The sequence below is a fragment of the Manis javanica genome, chromosome 5 (assembly GCF_040802235.1).
Source record: "Manis javanica isolate MJ-LG chromosome 5, MJ_LKY, whole genome shotgun sequence".
NCBI classification, from domain to species: Eukaryota; Metazoa; Chordata; class Mammalia; order Pholidota; family Manidae; genus Manis; species Manis javanica.
In genome coordinates, this window is record NC_133160.1 from 13749496 (window position 1) to 13769681 (window position 20186).

General features: G+C 40.4%; 1 long non-coding RNA gene across 3 annotated transcripts in view; it reads right to left on the bottom strand.

Annotated features, from left to right (window-relative positions):
• LOC140849459 (uncharacterized) overlaps positions 1-20186 on the bottom strand; it is an 81941-nt gene that overhangs the window by 18935 nt on the left and 42820 nt on the right. The window lies entirely within an intron of this gene.

Sequence of the window (20186 nt, forward strand, 5' to 3'; positions counted from 1 at the left end):
CAATCTGAGAGAAGCTGCTTCTTTCCTCAGGCCATACCTAAGACACGGGCCTCCATGGCCCTGTTTGCTCAGATGTCCAAGCTACCTTGGCCTCAACTGATTGGGCCAGAATAGACTTACCTGACTCAAAGTGAATCAATCAGATATTCTCTTGCTCTTTCAAAAAATTTGAACTGCGAAAAATGGGTGAGTAAATTGGTGTCTGAGTGATGGAAGTGAACTAAAGCCGGCTACAAAGTCCTGCCCGTGAGGTTGTGAGAGCTAGGCAGGGCCGCCGTCTCCATACAGCCTGGCTGTGTATAGGTTTTCCTTGGATTTGCCTGGGATAGTTATATTTACAATTCATCACATTTTTACTTTAGCTTAGACTGAATAGGTTTCTGTTTCTTGACACCAGGTCTGGCCTGAATAAACTGACTTTTGAAAGAAAAGCATAATATTTCTACTATATAGTTGATGGTTTAAGTAAAGATTACAGTCTTATTAAAGTAAGGTGTCAAACCAATATGCTTACAAATCTTCAAGCTAATAGTTCCCTTTACAAATGCCAATTAGGAGCTTTTAAAAGCCTAGGAGTGATGTTGAAAACTGCTGATGTCTGTGCTTCCTCTGTAATTTATGAACAGCTCTTAGGGTACAAATTACCTTCTGAAAGTTCAGGAGTATTTCAGATGCCTCTACATTGCTTCTATATCATCATGATTCAGAATCATGACGAACTTTTGCTTGTTTCCAAATCAGCACCTCATTTGATGTTACTGTGAAGAAAACTTAATGTCTGCCCATGTTAAGGACATGTTGTGTCTTTAATCCTACCATTTCCCCTGCTTCTCCTTGTGGGATCTTCAACCAGAGGAGGGTGAACACAAAGAACAGAACCCAAATGGGAAGTCGCCTCTTGCTGTGCTCACAGCAGGGCAGGCGGTGGCTGCCCCGTAACATGCAGGGCTTCTTCACCCAAGCACAGCTTCCCCACTGCCCTGAATCCGATATGCCAGTCACTTATCAGAAGAAACCAGGTGGAAAAGCCAGAACAGAGAATACGACCACAGACATACATGGCTTTTCAAGGTAGCAATCCTGCCTCTTAATGATATTCTTCCCAGTGGTGTCAAGCTCTGACCGATGAGACAGTCAACACTTTCTAAAAGGTTGACATCTAAAAAAGGACCAGAGAGAGAGACATGAGAATTTCCCTTTAGGGACACTGTAGGAAATATTCAGGCCCTCCCCCAACAGACTGTACTTTCCAGCCTGAACATAAGGTATCATTTATTTTGTACCACTACAGGATGACTGGGATGCTCTAGGATAGACTCCCATAGGAGAATAGAACAAACTGATTTTAATCACTATACCTACTATACACATTTTCCCAAATTAATATGAGATAAGGAATTACACACGGAGGGAAGTATTAGCGTTTGCTATTTGTTTACTAACGACGCCATTTCAAAAATACCTCTCAGCAAGGTGTTTTATTTTGTTTTTCAGCTAATGCACTAGTTCACACGGTAGCTTGATATATATAGTGGCCCAACTTGGGAAATCTCACATCTCTTCATCCCACTTAGAGTAACTTGAATGTGCAGTTATTAAAAATGATTTTCTCTGTATTATTAAAACTTGTCATGGTTAAGGCCTGCAGGAGAAATATTCTGTAGAAATTTTAGAATATTACTTAGAGAAAGGCATTGTGTGAGTAAAATAATTACTGGTCATGGAAATAGAGGTTAAATGTATATATCCTTGTAACTATAGTGGGCACTGTTAGTTGCCCTCTCTACAGCCCTGTCCCCATTCTCTTTACCAACTGAGCTCTGATTTTGTTGGGATGGGCAATGGGCCCAAACCTAAGGCATGAATCTTGATAGATCTAAGCTACTCCCACAGCCAGATTGTCTAGGGACAGGTATGTGACCCAGTTTTCTACAATGACACATAAAGAGGTCTCTGGAGGTGTGAGACAGAGAGAGAGAGAGAGTGGTATGCAAGGAGAAAGCACTTCGGCTTCCACCTATTTCCTCCCTACTTCAGTACTGTTTACCAGGATATAATGCTTGCAGTTTGGGCAGCTACTTTGGGTCCATGAAGAGAGACATCACCAGTGGGGTGCCAACAAGAGGGAAGCTGTGTAGAAAGAGAGAAAAGCCTGGCATCTTGGCCTGAGGACTTGGTGGTCTCAAAGAGCCTCTGAACCAACCCTGGACCAACTTCAGAATTTCTGTCAAATAAACAATGAATAACTTTATGGTTTAAGCCCCTGTTACTTGTGGTTTCTGTTACTTATAGCCAATGAATATATTCTTATGTACATGACTATCTGTACTTACAGCCAAAGAGCTATACAGCTTGTTAGAAAAATATCTTCCAATAGGTTTTTATTTGTTTTTAGTGGAATGAATAAGTAATATAGTTAGATCGTTTAAACAAGTGACTTCTCCCACTCATCCAAGCTTAAAACCTGTATTGACTCCTACATTTTTAACATTCTCCCCAGTTCCAGTTAGTAAATGCCATCAGCCTAGCTCAGTCCTAGACCAGTAATTTTCAACATTACCAGAATCAGAATCATCTGTTAAAACAGTGCTGGACCCCATCTCCAAGGTTTCTGATTCTGCAGGTCCTAGGTAGCATTGGAGAATTTGCATCCTTAACAAGTTTCAGGGGATAACGATGCTGCTCATGGGGACCATATTTTGACCACTGCTGCCTTAACCTGTGGGCAGTCACCTCCTAAGTAAGCCATCTCCCAATTCCCTTTGCCCACACCTACACCTCAGATACTTTAGTCTGAATTTCACTTTCTGACCACAAGATTCCTCTGCATACTTACCAGTAAATTGTTTTAGGACTTCTTAATTTCATCCTGTTTGCCACAATCCTTTGCAGCTTAGGTTTGCTGCCTCCCTGCCTTTGCACATAACCATTTGTCCTGCCTATTTCATTGAACCCTCTTTAAGTCTGACACAATGGGGTGGTCTTCCCTCTCTTGCTCAAATCATTTCATTCTTTTTATTTCAGAGAGATGAAAATTATGGGACTCCAACAGACAGAAATAGATTAAGGAGCCTTTTTCCTCCCTCTACTCCCTAGCCGGTGCAAGTGGGAAATGTAATGTACAATCTGCATTTGCTCTTTTGCTGGCCTTTACTTGAGCATCTTTAACTCTCAAGTGGCCCTGGCCTAGAATTTAATATTTACTCATTCTGCAGAGGACCCAGAAAGGTTACCAGAACTTACAACTCAGCTGCTGGAAGCAATACCATAACCCTAGCAGTGAGCAGCTGCTCTGCCCCTATTAATTTCTTCTGGGCAGGCATTATGAGCCCACAAAGAGATCTAATCACAACTTTCTTCACTGGCACAAAGAAGCATGATTCCTGGGCAAAGGGGCCATAAGCAAGGGTTTGCAGGTCGCATGCCGGCTCCTCCCTCCTTGGGGGCGTGCTCCCTATCACTGGGAAAGTGCCTGCAAAACCAGGTGTGTCTCGCTCAAAAACAACATGCAATAGTCACACTCAAGTAATGCCATCAAATCAAGTTTTTATCTCCACTCTCCCAAAATTACCTTGATGTCTGGAAAATCCCATGATGAGGTCTCAGTCCTCATGCTCACTTGACTTATCAGCAGTGTTTGACATGATTGATCATTTCCTTCACTCTGATACATTTTCTTTCCAGGGTATGGCACTCTCCTGCTTTTCTTCTACTTCATCCCCATGAAGGGCCTTACTTCTTCTCAGTATCCTTGCTAGTTCTTCCTCTTATCCCCTCGTAATGTTGGAGTGCTTCCAAGGATCTGACCTTGATATCTTTTCTTTCTATACTCATCTATTAATGATCCCATTCAATCCCATGACTTTGCATACCATTTCGATGTAGGTAACTCCTAAATTTATATGTCCAGACTGTCACCTGTTTCAATCCTCAAACAAGTCTATGCTACTTGAGATTTCCAGTTAAATGACTAATAGGCAAAGAAATTGGCAAATTCCAAATCTGTCTGTTAATTCCAAAATCTCCCATCCCAAACCTACTCTTCCCACAAAGCCTCAATAAAGGCGAACGTCATTCTTCTTTTTGTGTAAAAACTCTTAGAGTCATCCTTGTCTTCTCTTTCACTTTCTACACCCAATCTCTTAGGAAACTCTTTTGGCTCTATCTTCAAAATATTCTTAATTTGCCAGAAGCCAATCTCTGCTTTACCACCTTGGTCTAAGCCACTACTGTCTGTCTTCTACATTATTGCAGAGCTCCTCATTGGTCTCCCCTCTTCTATCCTTGGCCTCCTACAGACTGTGCTCAGAATAGCAGCCAAAGTGATCCTTTCTTTTAAAACGCAAATCAAATTATACCTCATCTATGTTCAAAAAGTCTTTAGAGGCTCTCAATTTACTTCAGAGTCAAAGCCAAAGTCCTCACAACGGCCTCAAATGCCATGCAGTCTGCTCCCACCCCACCTCTGCACCTCTTTGCTCTCTCCCACCACTCCCCCCAGCTCATCCCACTGTGCTCTGGCCGCTCTGGCCTCTTGGCTCTATCTTACATCTGCCAGGCACACTCACACTTCAGAGCTGCTCCCTGGAAATCTTTCCCTAAATGGTACTTGGCTAACACCTTCATTTCCTTCAAGTATTTGCTCAAATTTCACAAGCTCCTAAATTTATTAAATGTACCAGCTATTTAATATTGTAATCTACCCCTCTTAGTGATCTCAAGCCCAAATATATGTTTTTGATCCCTCTCTTCTAAATTCTAATGGTATTCAATATTATTTTTTGAAATATAAAAGAAATGGAAAATGACTAAATCTCTAAAGAACTGAGAAGATAATGTACTGGAGTAATATTATCTTGGTAGAATATACCACCAAAGCCTATTCATTTTCACAGCATTAGAAATGTAGTTTGCAGGCACCATTAGTGATCCTCATACAACCAAGTCAACAAAAGTCTTGGGGGAGCATTGTGTATTTTCCTCAGTCCTTTTCTCTGCCACAACAAAGAACTGAAAGGCAGAGACACAGTAGTGAAATAAAGTTTTATTTAAAGTTACTTAAAGAGAGAAAAAGTACAGGCCACCCCAGCAAGGAAAGGCACCCTGAAAGGTTGGAGAGAAAAAATTTAAGAAAGTATCAGCGACTACAGATAGAGGAGTGCCCCTGACAGGTTGAAAAGAGAGAGTTTAAAGTTGATAAGTTATGCCCTTAGAAAGTGCAGGTGGCCTCAGAGAGAGGAGTACACCAAAAGGTTGGGGGTTACCCCTTTTAAGGATTCTTCAGGAATGTGACTAAGGGCTGGGGATGCAGACTTGTTAAGTGGTCTCTGAATATTCAGAATTAACACAAGGAACTTCATGCTCTGATTTCTCCAGCATCTTGGTCTGTGAGCATATCTAACAAGACTGACTGCCCAGCCCCCAAGGTGGGCTGAGTTATTGTCCTTTTGCTAAAGAGTAAGTTAAGAATCTTCCTAACTTCCTGGGTATTAAAATGCAATCTTATTTTTAAGATGGAATCCTTCCTGCCTTTTACTATGCTGTTTATGGCTGGGCCTGAATGCTAAATTAGGTTGCAAACTACTTCATCAGGACCAAAGGTTAAAAAAAACAACAATATATAGGTAAAGTTAAAAAATAAGCTGAGGCAGTGGTGGGGATTAAAGATGGCGGCATGAGAGGTGAGACAGAGGCTTCCTCCTAAAACCACATATAATATGAAAATATAATTAATATGACTAATCCTGAAAGAGCAACAGGAAAGAGGGCTATGCCAAACTGCATACACCTGGAGAAAAGAATAAACCTCACCGAACAGGGTAACGTACCAAAGTCATGGCCCAGCTGAACTCAAGCCCTTCCTCCACCCTAGCTCACTGGTGAGAGGAAAAGAAATGGAGTGGGGAGGGAATGGAGACCTGGCACTGCTGAATACCTAACCCTAGAGATCTGCTCTGGGAGCACAAACCTACATTTCATGGTGCTTTCATGGCACTCTCCTGATTAGGGGGTTGGAAAGCTGAGACAAGCAGAATACCTGGAGACACTGAGATTCCAGCCACTTGTGGAAAGCAGGGATCCATATCTGGCTGCTTGGGGACAAAAGAAAAGTGGGCAGTCTGAGAGCATTCCTAACAGCAAGAGGGCTGCTAAAGGGGCAAGGACTGCACAGAGCTTACTGCTCAGGAGAAGGACAGGTAGACAAAACTGTCCGGGTGCACTCTGCCCAGCAGGTTGGGAACTTTCTCAATCTTCAGACGCTCCAGCTCCCTGGCTGGCTACAGAGCTCGAAGGACCCCCTCCATGATACGCAGCCTGCAGCGCCTTTCTCCCAGCCAGCCCCACCTGGCTCGCAAACCAGCAAAGCCTACTCTGGTGTTAGGCCAGCCAGAGGGAAGCCCCATCTACAGCAACTACAAATGCAAAGCATAGAAGCTTGTACTGCTGTGCTCAGCCCACTGGTTCTGGCAGTGGAAACAGGCATAGTAGCCAGGAAGCAGGAAACAGCTCTTTCCTCCCCCCAGGCACCAATACCGCTGCCCTGAGACCCCCAACATTGCTTCAGGGGCTGAGCAGCTCCAGAGAGAAGAGCTTCTGGATACTAGAGGGTGCCATATACAAATACGAAATTCCAAAGAAACCTGGTTCAAAGTAAAATTATGAATACAAGACCTGAGAAAGATTCAAATGAAATCAACCTCATGAATCTTCCTGAAAGGGATTTCAAAATAAAAATCATTAACACACTCATGGAGGTACAGAAAAGTATTCAAGAACCTCGGGAATGAATTTCAGTCAGAGATCCAATAGTTTAAGAGCACAATGGAGGGTATTAAAAGCAGATTAGACATGGTGGAGGAGTGATAAATGAAATGTAAATGAGAGAAGAGGAATACAAAGAAGCTGAGGCACAGAGAGAAAAATGGATCTCTAGGAAAGAATATTGAGAGAACTGTGTGACCAATCCAAACAGAACAATATTTGCATTAGAGGGGTACCAGAAGAAGAAGTCAGAGAGAAAAGGATAGAAAGTGTCTTTGAGGAGGTAATTGCTGAAAACTTCCCTAATCTGGGGAAGGAGATAGTTTCTCAGGCCATGGAGATCCACAGATCTCCTAACACAAGGGAGCCAAGAAAGACAACACCAAGACACATAGTAATTAAAATGGGAAAGATCAAGGATAAGGACAGACTGCCAAAAGCACCCAGAGAGAGAAATAAGATCACATACAAAGGAAAGCCCATCAGGCTAACATCAGACTTCTCAGCAGAAACCTTACAGGACAGAAGGGAGTGGCATGATGTATTTAATGCCATGAAGCAGAAGGGCCTGGAACCAAGATTACTTTATCCAGCAAGATTATCATTTAAATTTGAAGGAGGGATTAAACAATTTCCAGATAATCAAAAGCTGAGAGAATTTTTACCTCCCACAAACCATCTCTACAGTCTATTTCGGAGGGATGCTACAGATGGAAATGTTCCTAAGGTTAATAGCTGTCACCAGAGGTAATAAAAGCACAGTAAAGAAAGAAAAGCAGCTAATTACTAAGCACATGTGAAATTAAATCAACTATCCCCAAAGTCAATGAAGGGATAGACAAAGACTACAGAATATGATACCTAATATATAAAGAATGGAGGAGGAAGAAAAAGGTGGAGAAAAAAAGAACCATTAGATTGTGTTTGTAATAGCTTATTAAGTGAGTTAAGTTGGACTCTTAGATAGTAAGGAAGTTAACCTTGAACCTTCGGTAATCACGAATCTAAAGCCTGCAATGACATACCTATCAATAATCACCCTAAATGTAAATGGACTGAATGCACCAATCAAAAGATATAGAGTTACTGAATGGATAAAAAAACAAGACCCATCAATATGTTGCCTACAAGAGACTCACTTTAAACCCAAAGACATACACAGACTAAAAGTGAAGGGATGGAAAAAGATATTTCATGCAACTAATAGGGAGAAAAAAGCAGGAGTTGCAGTTGTATCAGGCAAAATAGACTTCAAAACAAAGAAAGTCACAAGAGACAAAGAAGGACATTACATAATGATTAAGGGGTCAATCCAACAAGAAGATATGACAATTATAAATATCTATGCACCCAACACAGGGGCACCTACATAAGTGAAACAAATACTAACAGAAGTAAAAGGGAAAATAGAATGCAATGCATTCATTCTAGGAGTCTTCAACACTCCACACACTCTGAAGGACAGATCAACCAGACAGAAGATAAGTAAGGAGACAGAAGCACTGAACAACACAATAGAACAGATGGACCTAACAGACATCTACAGAACTCTACAACCTAAGCAGCAGGATACACATTCTTCTCAAGTGCACATGGAACATTTTCAAGAATAGATCATATACTAGGCCACAAAAAGAGACTCAGTAAATTCAAAAGGATTGAAATTGTACCAACCAGTTTCTCAGATCACAAAGGTATGAAACTAGGAATAAATTACGCAAAGAAAATGAAAAATCCCACAAACACATGGAGGCTTCACAGCATGCTCCTAAATAACCAATGGATCAATGACCAAATAAAAACAGAGATCAAACAATATGTGGAGACAAATGACAACAATAAATCAACACTGCAAAATCTGTGAGATGTAGCCAAGGCCGTGCTAAGAGGAAAGTATATTGCAATACAGGCCTACCTCAGGAAAGAAGAACAATCCCATATGAGCAGTCTAAACTCACAATCAATAAAATTAGAAAAAGAAGAACAAATGAGGACCAAGGCCAGTAGAAGGCAGGACATTATAAATATAAGAGCAGAAATAAATAAAATTGACAAGAATAAAACAATAGAAAAAAATCAAGGAAAGCAAGAGCTGGTTCTTTGAGAAAAATAAACAAAATAGATAAGCCCCTAGCCAGACATATCATGAAAAAAGAGTCTACACACATAAACAGAATCAGAAGTGAGAAAGGAAAAATCACTATGGACACCACAGAAATACAAAGAATTATTAGACAATACTATGAAAATTATATGCTAACAAACTGGATAACCTAGAAGAAATGGACAACTTTCTAGAAAAATACAACCTTCCAAGGCTGACTAAGGAAGAAACAGAAAATCTGAACAGACTAATTACCAGCAAAGAAATTGAACTGGTAATCAAAAAACTACATAAGGACAAAACTCTGCACCAGATGGCTTCACTGCTGAATTTTATCAAACATTTAGTGAAGACCGAATACCCATTCTCCTTAATGTATTCCAAAAAATAGAAGAGGAAGGAATATTTCCAAACTCATTCTATGAGGCCAGCATCCCTTTAATACCAAAACCAGGCAAAGACACCACAAAAAAAGAAAATTACAAACCAATATCCCTGATGAACATAAATGCAAAAATACTCAACAAAATATGAGCAAACCGAATTCAAAATTACATCAACAGGATCATACACCATGATCAAGTGGTATTCATCTCAGGGATGCAAGGATGGTACAACATTCGAAAATCCATCATCATCATCCATCACATCAACAAAAAGAAAGACAAAAACCACATGATCATCTCCATAGATGCTGAAAAAGCATTTGACAAAATTCAACATCCATTCATGATAAAAACTCTCAACAAAATGGGTATAGAGGGCAAGTACGTCAACATACTAAAGGCCATATGTGACAAACCCACAGCCAACATTTTACTTAACAGCAAGAAGCTGAAAGTTTTTCCTTTAAGATTGGGAACAAGACAGGGATATCCACTTTCCCCACTTCTATTCAACATAGTACTGGAGGTCCTAGCCACGGCAATCAGACAACACAAAGAAATAAAAGGCATCCAGATTGGCAAGCAAGAAGTCAAACTGTCACTGTTTGCAGATGACATGATACTGTACAGAAAAATCCCTAAAGAATCCACTCCAAAACTGCTAGATCTAATATCTGAATTCAGCAAAGTTGCAGGATACAAAATTAATACACAGAAATCTGTGGCATTCCTATACACTAATAATGAAGTAGCAGAGAGAGAAATCAGGAAAACAATTCCATTCACAATTGCACCAAAAAGAATAAAATACCTAGGAATAAGTCAAACCAAGGAAGTGAAAGACCTATACTCTGAAAGCTACAAGACACTCATGAGAGAAATTAAAGAAGATACCAATAAATGGAAACACATTCCGTGCTCCTAGATAGGAAGAATTAATATTGTCAAAATGGCCATCCTGCCTAAAGCAACCTATAGATTCAATGCAATTCCTATGAAAATATCAACAGCATTCTTCAATGAACTAGAGAAAATCATCCTAAAATTCATGTGGAACCACAAACGACCTTGAATAGCCAAAGCAATACTGAGAAGGACAAATAAAGCAGGGGGAATTATGCTCCCCAACTTCAAACTCTACTACAAAGCCACAGTAATCAAGACAATTTGGTAGTGGGACAAGAACAGACCCACAGACCAGTGGAACAGACTAGAAAGCCCTGATATAAACCCAACCATACGGTCAACTAATATATGATAAAGGAGCCATGGACATACAATGGGGAAATGACAGCCTCTTCAACAGCTGGTGTTGGCAAAATTGGACAGCTACATGTAAGAGAATGAAACTGGACTATTGTTTAACCCCATACACAAAATGTTAGCTTAAGGTCTGACACATAAGAAGGCTTCTGTGTTTGTTGTCCACAAATGTATTACTCAAAATGAGGAAGTAGACGTTCATCAGCTTCACGAATATAACAGACCCATGGATACCAAAAATGGTAAAAAAGACACCACATTACTTTTCTCTCATACAAACTCATTTCCACCCTAGTGAATCATGCACACTTTTTGCTAGGGTGATTACATATCTATACAGATGAAAAATTACTTTTCTCTTGGGTCATTGGTAGCTTATTTCTTTGCTCATTCTTCGTAACCAATTATCAATTTTTTATTTTGTTTTGTTTTGTTTCTTAGGTGAAGTAAGGTTGAATAACCTGTGGGTGGATTGCTAACCTATTGCTTTAGCTTGTTTGGGCTGCTACAACAAAAACATCAGATTGTATAACTTAAACAACAAATATTTATGTCTTACAGTTCTGGAGGCTGGGGAAGTCCAAGGTCAAGATTTGGTGTCTGGAAATGACCCACTTCCCGGTTCGTAGAGGACCATCTTCTCGCTAGGTCCTCACATGGTGGAAGGGGTGAGGGGACTCTCTGAGGTCACTTCTCTAAGAGCACTAAATCAGTTTCATAAGGGCTCCATCCTTATGACTTAATCACCTTCCAAAGTCCCACCTCCAAATTCCATCACATTGGGCTTAGGATTTCAACATATGAATTTTGTGGGGACCTAAACATTTAGTCTGTTGTATTATAAGTCAGTTTAGACCAATCAGAGGCTTGATTATGCATATCCCGGAGTCAGTGGCATCAGTGTATGTGTTTCTCTGTGTTACACTGGCTCAGGGGTTTACCATTCTTCTATCCCACTTTATTCTCTATTTTCTGTGATCTTGAGCCAGTAGGTCTCATCATTTAAAATGGACTTTTAAAAAGTCACAGTAAATATAAAACATTTAGAATGTGCAGAAAAGAACAAAGAGAAATATCACCCACTATTCTGCCCTGCAGAGGCAAACACAATTTAACCACCTGGCAAATCCCCTCCAGTATTTCCCTTTCTAGTTTTGTTTTGTTTTGTTTTCCTTGCACAAATAATATATAAACATGTTCTCAAGTTGTTTTTCCCATGATATCAACCTCCTTAAACATTAAGCTTTTTGACTGTCATTCTGACATCAGTGCCTGCCTCTAACAAACCTCTTGCCTTTGATACACTGTTTTGTAGGTTTGCAAAATGCAGGGCCAGTAGGCAAGGGACACTAGGCTGTGAGGGCCTGGGAACTGGTGGATTTTTTTTAACATAGATTTCTCCTTTCACCTGCCTCTTGATCCTTGTCTTGGTGGTTGGTTTCCAGGCACGTGAGTCCCAGGGGAGCGGGACTGCCTTCTCCAGGAAGGCAGCATGTAGCCCTACACCCCCAGTGCCTAGTACAGCTCTGAGCTCAGAGGAGGAACCAAATAAATGTTTTTGAACACATGAAAGGATGAATAAATGAATAATGAACATTTTAATTAAATTCTTAGCCTGGCAATTTCTAGATATAGGAAATCAGACCATGAAAAGTTTGAACTTGTAACACTGTGTCAGAAGCCTCCACTAATAGTTTTGGTTTTTAGAAACCACTTCACTGAGAATAACTCTGCCTTCCCCATTCTTGTCTTTGTGTTTTGTTTCCAAGCAGCATAGGAAGGGGTTTTCTCAAGCCTTCATCTGCAGCCACTGCCCTGATCGCCCTCTCAGGGGACAGCCCTCTTACAAAATACAGAGGTAACAGATGCGAGTGTCTGAGGGGCAGTGACCCCCAAATCTCCAAAACGTTATCTTCTTCACTCATTCCTCTATGGCTTGTTCAGCATGTACTCAGCGCACCTTAGAATTACTCAAGGGATGTTGATCAATGCCTTTTAATTACTCATAGCTTGGTTATCCTTGATAGTTATTTGCATGGGGATTGTTCAGATACAAGTACTTATTATTCCACTAAAGCTGGCACCCCCTTCACATTGCCTTTTACCGACTTCATGGTCTTCATCATGAATGTGCTGAATTATCAATGGGCTGAAATGTGAATGGATTTTCATTATTAGTTACACATTATCTAGTTGGGAATCCTTCAAAATAGCAAGCAAAGAATCAAGAAGTATAACTTTGCCTTCCTTTTCCCTTCATGCCCATGAATAAACTGTCTAGAATTCAAAATACTCTTCCAAGATACACTGCAAGTATTCAGTTTAAAGACATCTTTTCCCCTTTTTGTGTAGCTCTTTTTCAGTTCTACGCAGAAACTGACAGGGGTGGTCATGATTCTGGGGCATGCATGAATCAAAGGGCTTTGAGAAACCTACTAACAGATCTACAGCAGGTAAATCTCTAATACTTAAGAATTCTAAGTGTTACCTAAAGAATAGTTACAAATAGCTAAAGAATAGTTCAAGAGTAAACATTTATTACTAAAGATTCTGGTTTTATGTGTCAATTCTTCCTTAATGTAGTTCTCCTGCAGCTTCTGCCCTCTGTAGCCACTGTGTTATCTGTGTATAGGTCTGATCAATTGCCATAATTTCCTAACCAGTTTCCCCAATTCAAGCTTCTCCTCTCTCCAACCCTACCTCCACACTGAAGCCAGTGACTTTTCCAAAATGCACATGTCACTCTCATGCCTGAAGTTCTGCACTGGCTATTCATATTTATAAAATAAAGCCTAAACTCCTTAGCATACTGATAAAAACTTCAATGATTTGACCCAATTCTTACCGTTTCAAAAAGGGTCAAAATCATGATTCTTATAAAAATATAAAATGGACATATGTCCAAAAATTCATTTAATTTATTAATTGAAAGAGGGCACCACTAAGATGTTACAACTAGTTGAAGGCAAAAACCAAAGAATAGGCTGATGGATTAGGAATACTAAAATGAATTTGCAGCTGGATGCAAGACTGTCTTCTGGTGGAAGGGAAGGATTGTTCCTCAACCAGGACAGAATTATTTACTTGCATGTCTATAGATAAGAATTACTTGTATTTTCACCAGTTTTCTACAAGGCAACTTTAATTTTTATGCAGTTGTAAATAGCCTAGTCAAAGGCATGATGCATATCTCTAGAGGTTCAGATAATCGCCATTGAAAACATAGCCAGGGATATCTTTTGCTTATTCCATAATGCTTAATTTTTCCTTACGCTCCTTATACCCTTTTCACTCCTGCATATAGAATCGTTACTCTGCCCAGCCTGTGCCAAGCTCTCCATGCCTGCTTTACGCAGGTCTGTCTCTCTGCAACACCATTGTCCATCCCTTCCCTTGACAAATACTGCTCGTCTTTCACAATCAGTCAACTATTAGTCACCTCCTCGCTAAAAGCTTCTGTAACTCCCTGTACATAACTTTCTTCTAGCTCTCGTCAAGTTTTGTCACAGTTATTACCTAGATGTATATTTTCCTTACTAGACTGCTTCTCAGGGGCAAGGATTTTATCTCATTCATGTTTATGTTACCAATGGCTTAAAAAGTGCCTAGTACTAAGCCTTTCCACAAACACTTACTGAAAACATAAGTGAAGTGCAACAATGAATAGTCAAATAGTTAAGTTTTCCATCATTTCCTGGGCTTTAAGAATGTGCAAGTTTGACATTGTTTTTGTCCTTGCTAGGTAAGACAATTTAACCTCCTTAAAGAAAATATGTTACTTAAGTGTTAAAATGATGTAAAACAAGGTAACCAAGCAAGAACATCTACACATTGACTAAGCAGACTGTGGATTGTCCTTTGTGTAAATTGTTGCTTTCTCACTATAACTTTCACACCTGTCTTCAGTATGTCCCTATCCTTCTTTCAGCCCGTGTGAAATCTCCAAGGTAGGTAGGTTGTCTGCACTGTGAAGCCACAGTAACTTGCGGTCATTTTTCTCTTAAGTCTAGGCTGCAGGGGAGGAAAACAATAATCTTTTCCTCTACCCATCTTAGGTTCTCTGGCTGGGGCCCTGTAAATTAGACTGGCAAAAAACAGAAATGAGTTTATTAACAGATGCATGGGGAATACACATGGGAGCATCCAACAATGAGTAACTCAAAGGGGTAGTTAGAACTCAGGTTTATATACCATCTTAGGCTAAACAAAGGGAAAGAGGTCTGGGCTTCTGGGTGAAGCAAGTTATGAGAAGGTGACCTGGAAAAGTATGGTAAACAAGGCTGATTTAGTAGAGTTTGTTATGCATATTTAAGTCAATGCCTTCTCCATTAATATAGGTCTTCCTTTTCCTGATAGGGAGACAGAGATGCCTTTTACAAAAGGAAATATCCTTTATAAATGTACATTTCCTTTACACAGGGAAAACTTGTGATCTTTTTTTCAGCTTTTCCTGCATCATCTGCTGGTTCTTCATGGCCTTTAGCTCAAAATAATCCATATGCCAAAGAGGCACATTTTGGAGGGGCATATTCTGTTACCCTTCAGGGCCAAGGATTCTGAACAGAAGATAGTTATGAAAGGGGTGAAAAGGAAGACTATCAGAAGTCTAGGACAGAGAGCGTGGTTTAGAAAAACCTTTCTGAAATTACCTTTGCTTTGATTTGGTCTTAATATTAATATATTATGTTCATATTGATCATAATATATTCTGGAAATTCCCAACAATATTTAAGATATTGCTATTTCTTAAGTGGAGCAGTGATTTTTTTTTTTTCAATTTGTAAGGTTAAGGCATCAGGTACAGTCATTTCAGAGCTGTTCTAGGGACCACAGTAGCACGTGGATTCCATTGCCAGTTTTCTGCTGACCAGGCCTGTCTCAAGGAGCCATCACAGTGGAGGCACTTCCCCAACAATCCCCACATCTTAGCACTCAAGCTGGTGGGGAGTCAGGTAGAGTAGGAAAACCTGTCCATCCATTTATTGAATCAGACTAGTAAGACCAGAGTGTTTGGGTGGTTGTTATGAAAGAAGACTGAAGGGCATTTTCCTTCTCCTATAGAAATACTGTGCTCACTTCCTGACTACTACAACTGGCCCCAGGTTAGCACCCTTTGCAAGGGGCCCTAAAAGTCTGCTCCTCTTCGAGGTCCACTGACTCCTCTTGGGGGTCAATACACTGCAGAAATGGCAGCTACCACAGCTCTCTGCAGAGAGCTCCCCACAATGTATTAGAATGCTCTTGAGAAATCTGTTAGGGAGGTGGAGGTTTAAGCAGTAAATTATCCCACTGACTTCCATTAAGAACTCAGAGATGGATTCCCAGAGAAAATTCTGGGTGCTACTGTGCAATTCAAACCCCTTGCCCAAGAATTCTAGTTATCATTTCAAAGGGCCTTCTGCCTGTGCCAGTTCACCATCTACCTACACTTCATTCTCCCACAGAACACCTGCAAAAAGTTTGTCAAATAGGCAATTAATCCACAAAATCTTTGTTGCACACACTTAGAGCCAAAAACATAGGTTAAAACCCACTACAAAGGTGAACTTTCTTCTGAGTGGAGTCAGAATCACAGAGTGGGCAACTTGGTCTCATCTGATCCACTTCCCTTATTTTATAAATGAAGTTAAGCTCCTTTCCCGGGGCTCAAGGACACTGTCTAAGTGGTCTAGTTAGGTCCTCACTCACAAACCGAAGTAGGAGTAATGAGTCATTCTTCAGGCAAATGCTAAATCTAATAGGGAGCAGTTACATGCATTCGGTTGGTGGCAGGGTTATTACTGATTCAAAGTAGGAGCCATCTTGTCACTATTACGCAAATGTTTGTTGACGTCTGCCTGGCTAATTGTCAGCAGAGTGGGTCTAAGTGCCACTTTCCTGATTAGAAGAATGTTTATTCGAGTTGATGGACTCAGCAGGGGGGTCTCTGAAATTACTTCTGAGCTTGCAGGCACTGCCTTCTGACAGCCTTGCTGTGGAAGATATCTGACATGAAATTAGGACCCATGAGCAAACGGGCATAAATGGAGGTGACAGGTACACATATCTGTGCATATAGATAATGTCAGAGCCAAGTCCCTGGCCATCTTGGCAGTCACAAGGGGTTCTTAGTCCCTTAGTTACACTCTTTGTGGTGACTATGATTGAAAGATGGACCATTGAGTGAGGTGGTGCCGACTGAGACACTGGAATACATATAAGGTCAGGTGTGACAAAGCTCTGGGAGAATCCCTCAACAGAGTAAGGAGTCCTGGACTGAGATCTCAATTCTGCAGCTAACTGCTCCTTCCCTTTTCTTCCTACCTTGAGCAAAATACCAATCTCAATCACCCCCTGCTTTAAACAAGGAAAATGGTTTCTGCTTGACCTCAGAAATTGGCTTGTTTGTTAAAATGAGATGATGCAAAAGTGGTTGAAAAGGTTTTCTGCAAGTGACTCTGAACTTCAATACAGTATTGTTGTTATATGTAATTCATAAGTAAAGAAAGGGCAAAGCAAGGTTAACATGACTTGACTAGGAGCATAGAAAGTGGAAAAATGGGAAGTATTTCTGCACTGCCACAATTGCCAGACTTTTTCTCCTCCTCTCTCTCCTCTCTCTCCAGCCCCACTTCTTCCCATCTGTTCATTCATTTATTCATTCATTCATTCATGCATGCATCAGTCAATCAATGCATGAATAATTTCAATTCATACATTGCACAACCCCATATACATTTCTTGTTTGCTTGGATTGAGACTCATCCACTCTCAGACACCAAAACTTGTGATTCCGTGGCTATAAGCACCACAGCAAGCCTGCCGATGCTGGTGGCCACATATTTCTCCATTTTGTAACAGCTGACAGGGGGTTTCTTTTCTCTTGTAGATCCCAGTTGTTGCGGGAGAGAGTTGAGCTCTGTAGACCATGGAAAGCGCTACCCACAGCTGTTTCCAAGGGGTGAGTACCAAGCAAATGTCCCTGGGAGTTGGAGACAAACACATTTTTTACTGACTGGTTTAAATTAAAGACACTATTTACTCCACACAACATCCCAGACAACCTAAGTTAGGAGGTAGACTTGCTTCTGACTTTTCATGTGATAAACTTCTTTGACAAAGCTGACAAAGTAGATGAAAATACATTTTAATCTATACTAGAGACCAGTACCATGCCTAGAAATGCATCAGAATCCACCATTATTTTTCAGGTGTTGAGCCCCACAATTAAAGAAGAGAATTTCCTACCTTGGTTACAGGCTGAGCATCCCACCCTTCTCTGGCTCCCAACTTGCTACCAATTACCAGCTACTGAAATGGTCACTCACCCTGTTCGGTGTAGAATCTGCAGGAACTTCCCAATCACAGGACTAAGGTACAGTCACTCACCAGTATTTCATGGGCAGTCATTCTGCAAATAGGTCAAGAGTTGGAGCTGCATCTCCAGATTCTCTCTGGGGTCCTTTTCATGCATCTCGAATTCATTTGATATTTTTGGATCAGTAATTTTCTGTTTGAGGGATCCTGGTTGATAACAAATTACAGTTTATCTTCTCTAATTTAGGGAATATTAAATTCTTCCATTGACACATAATCTGATCCATAGACATTTTTATTCCTCTAAGGGGAAATTTTTTTATTTTGCTACAAGAAAAACCTTTTAAATACTTTGGCGCCATTCACAAGAAGTACAATAAAGTAATAATAGTTTACACGTATTAAGTGTTAAGTGTTTGGCTGACAGGATCACATAGATCATTTAATTTAAGACTTGCTGTAATCCTATGTAAAAGGTGTTTTTATTATCCACAAATTGCAGAGAACCTAAATAACTTGTTTCACATGGTTAGCAAGGAGCAGAAGCTGGCAGTCTGAGTCGAGGCCCTGCTTTGCAATCATGATGCTATACTGCCTCCCTGTGCACACAACTGAGAACACACTCCCAGGACCCAAACGGATGGTCAGGTTTTGTGGGAGCGGCTCACACTGTATCTCCTCTCTACCTAGAGAAAGGGCAGATGTGAAAGCGAGGTTTGGAGGTAGGAGACTCAGATCTTTCCACAGCTTTGTGGATGACAGTCATAATCCCATCTTAAGGAAAGGGTGTTGTAGGTCTCCCATGAATAAAACGATAGGAAGTGAAATTATAGTGATGACATGGGGAGGAGAAAAGGACACCAGCAGGGGAGGCCATTATCACGGTAAGTGAATACAAGTGTATAGGCTGGAGAAGTGCCGGCTGATGAGCTGGAACAACTGAGCAGCTAAAAACAAGTCCCAGGAGGGGACACTAAGGAGGGCAGGAGAGGTGAGGACTCAGGGGCTGGCTCCCACTTACTCTGTTCCTCTTCTCTTCCTGTACTTCCAGATCTCACCTAACTGAGCCCTTAAACATGCTCCCCAAAGATACAAAGTAGATTGGCTGGGATCCACTAAAAAACTGGAAATCAGGTTTTAATTTTGCTGAGAAAATGAGCTGGATTTGTAGAGAATTCTGAGGACACAGTAAAACTTCACTCATGAAAACTCTTTGTAAACAACTGAACTTTAAACAATAAAACATAAATGGACAGGACTGTTGGAAACCAAGCAAGCCAAACCAAAGAAAACCCCACACTACACTGAAAAATGAACTCTTTATATTGGACAGTCAAGGAGCATGAATATGATTTACCATGTTATATGCACATTATAGTCATTTAATTAATAAATAAATACAGTTACTACATGTCCTGCACTGGGCCAAGTATAGAATTCACTTTGCAATTATATCAAACACAGCTTTTATATTAAAATATATTTTCAAAATCATCATGTGTAACATAAAACAGATTTTATTATTTCTATTTTATAATCAAGTCTCAAAGAGCTTGAATCACTTGCTCAGTTTACTCAAAAAAAAAATAGCAAAGGCAGAGGGCAAGAAATGTCATATTTCAAGTTTTCAATTAGTCCTTATCTACTGAGAATGAGATTAAACTTCCTCTTAGAAATACCTCATATGAACCATCTTTCCTCCTAGCCATTCACAGCAATATACAGTCCTCATACACGTAGATGGCAGGTGACAGGGCAAGGCCTTTAAGCTCTCTGGACCTCAGTTTCTTTGTAAGCAAAATAAGGAGAGGTGGGTGAAATGATGTCTTAGCCTTCCTTTAGCTGTTAACTGTCCGAGTCTGTTAGACATTGCTTAAACGTAACCTTAAGCCTTTGTTTTTGGTTCTCACAAACTTAAGCAACAGCCTCAAGGCTTTTGTTTTAGTGAGATTAATAATACCACTTTAGAGCAGAAGTGTTTGCAGATATGGAAGAAGGACAAAGAAAGCAAAGGCTTGACCTCCTGAAGTAAGAGAAGTACAAAGACCAGACATTGTTCCTAAGTCAAGGGTTTAATTTTGGCAGGACGTGTCACATTTTTTGCCCTGTAATAGCCATGTAAGGTTGGATTGAGGTTGGGGAAAACACTTGGTTCTCTATTGGTAAAGCCATCAAAACAGACCAATCTCATTATCCACACTACACCCTTTCTTCTATTCCTGCAGGTAATTTCAGAGCAGAGAGGAATTTATGCAAGGTTAGGGTCAGTGTATTGTTCTAAATAAGTCAAAAGCAACCACATAGTAATGCTGGACACAGCAAGTACAGGTGGCTCATAAAATAATCCTTTTAAAAGTACTTTATTATGTTATATC